This window comes from Nematolebias whitei, chromosome 1 (assembly GCF_014905685.2).
Source record: "Nematolebias whitei isolate Nwh7 chromosome 1, NemWhi1, whole genome shotgun sequence".
Classification (NCBI taxonomy): Eukaryota; Metazoa; Chordata; class Actinopteri; order Cyprinodontiformes; family Rivulidae; genus Nematolebias; species Nematolebias whitei.
The window spans coordinates 9,887,470-9,889,983 of record NC_056498.1 but is presented as its reverse complement, the minus strand read 5'-3'; the positions used below and the strand labels follow the sequence as shown (position 1 = coordinate 9,889,983).

The following is a 2,514-nucleotide window of genomic DNA, read 5'->3' as shown; positions in this document are numbered from 1 at the left end:
AGCAGCAACATGAAACAGATCAGCAGCAACATGAAACAGATCAGCAGTAACATAATGTGATTTTCACAGTGATTATTCTGGTTAGAGATTCATGAGTCTAACAGCCTCAGGGTAGAAGCTGTTCCTCAGTCTAGTGGTTCTACACTTAATGCTCCTTAACCTCCTTCATGAGGGGAGTGGGGCAAAAAGTGTGTGATGAGTGGGGTCCTTCATGATGCAGGTGGTCCTCTTCCTGCATCTGGAGGTGTAGATGTCTGTGATGGTGGGGAGACTGGTTCCAACAGATTTCTGTGCAGCCTTCACCACTCTCTGCAAAGCTTTTCTTTCTGCAGCTGTGCAGCCTCCATGCCACACATTGATGCTCGAGCACAGGATGCTCTCCACTGCACACCTGTAGAAGGAGGTGAGGACTGAGCTTCCCAGACCAGCTCGCCTCAGCCGTCTGAGGAAGTAGAGTCTCTGATGAGCTTTCTTGATCAGGCTGGTGGTGTTGTTGCTCCAGCTGAGGTTGTCATTCATGTGTACACCCAAGTACTTGTAGCTGGAGACCACTTCCACCGCAGATCCTCTTATGTTCAGGGGGGTGTAGGTGTTTTTGTTCCTTCTGAAGTCCACAATCATCTCCTTTGTCTTCTTCACATTGATGTGAAGGTTATTCTCTCTGCACCAGCTCTCCAGGTGTTCCACCTCTTGCCTGTAGCTGGACTCATCATTGTTTGTGATGCATCCCACCACCGCTGTATCATCTGCAAACTTTACAATGTGACAGCCTGGATGGGTAGCTGCACAATCATATGTGAGCAGAGTAAACAGAAGGGGGCTCAACACACATCCCTGAGGAGAGCCAGTGCTGAGGGTTATGGTGGAGGAGGAGAGGTTGTGGATCCTCACTAACTGTGGTCTGTTTGTTAAAAAGTCTAGTACCCAGTTGCAGATGGAGGGGCTTAGTCCTAGTGTGGATAGTTTGTCCATCAGGGTTTGGGGGATCATGGTGTTGAAGGCGGATGTGAAGTCCACAAAGAGCATACGGACGTAAGAGTTTTTCTGCTCCAGGTGGTTGAGTGCAGTGTGGACCACAGAGGAGATTGCATCCTCTGTTGATCGGTTCTCACGGTATGCGTACTGATGAGGGTCCTCGTTGATGTTGATGGTTGTTTTGATGTGAGTCATGACCAGTTTTTCGAAGCATTTAGCGACTATCGGGGTGAGGGCCACTGGCCGATAGTCATTCAGACCAGTCACAGACCAGTCATATGTAAGCATCGATTCCAGACAGTCAGTGCCTCACCTGTCACAAAGCTCACTGCACGTCACTGACCTGATTGTTTGTGAATCACTTTTTTCCATAACAGTAAAATAATTCCAAATTGCACATAAAATCCAAACATTTAGGTTGGAGATTTAAAAAATGGAAAATGTGTAAGAAATTAAAATTAAAATCTCTTTCTAGTTTACACAAATTAAACTGCGGTCTCCATAAAACTGAAGCATAATGAAACATTTTCACTTAAATCACAATGTCACAATTTGAGTTTTTGTCAGATATAGGAAGTAATGGATGGTAAATGGACTGTACTTATATAGTGCCTTTCTATCTTGTCAAGATACTCAAAGCGCTTTACAACACAATCTGTGCCTAATTTACCCATTCATACAGCACTCTACTATATCTGTACAAAGCTGATTGAACAAATCATTCTAAAGAGACTAATCAGAGCTTTATCACATTCATACATTGATGGGACACAAATTGGAGGCAATGAGGGGTTCAGTGGCTTGCCCAGGGACACTTTGGTATGTGACTGCTGGTGGATTTGAGCCCACAACTCTTGCATTGGAGGACGACTACTCTAACCACTCAGCCACAGCCGCCCCGGCTATACTTGTAATGGTCCTGAAAAACCATTGTTGACAGAGTCAAAGCTACATTAGGCTGTAGTGCAGGGGACATGAGAAACCAGTGTGGATATTGTAAAGATTGCATTGGTCTGTGTTTCAAAAAAGTATTGGAAAACCAGTGTGGACATGAAGTCAAGGCTACATTGGACCAGGAAGTCAAGACTGCAAAGGTTTATGATCAAGAAGGGTACTTAAGTGTTGAGGTTGAGAAATCAGTGTTTATGAGAAAATATTGTAGGATTAGGAAGTCAAGACTACATTGGTTTGAGATCCACAGAGGTACAGAGAAACCATTGTAGAAACAAAGTCAAAGCTAGTTTGTTCTGTATACCCCAAGGGTCTTGAGAAACCAATGTGAGCAGGAAGTCGTGGTTACTTAGGTCTGTGGTACACATGGGTCCTCAGTAACTACTGTGGAAAGGAAACAAAGGCTAAAATGGTCAGTGATCTATGGCTCTTGAGAAAACATTGCTGTTGGAAATCAAGGTGTATGTTATTTACAGAGATTCAGAAAAATGCTGTGGTCAGAAAGGTTACCTTGGACTGTGCTTAACAGGGGCCCTGACAAACTATACTATACTATACTATACTATACTATACTATACTATACTATAC

At 43.9% G+C, this 2,514-nt stretch overlaps 1 protein-coding gene across 1 annotated transcript in view; it reads right to left on the bottom strand.

Moving 5' to 3' along the window:
- alox12 (arachidonate 12-lipoxygenase) overlaps positions 1-2,514 on the bottom strand; it is a 46,454-nt gene that overhangs the window by 42,342 nt on the left and 1,598 nt on the right. The window lies entirely within an intron of this gene.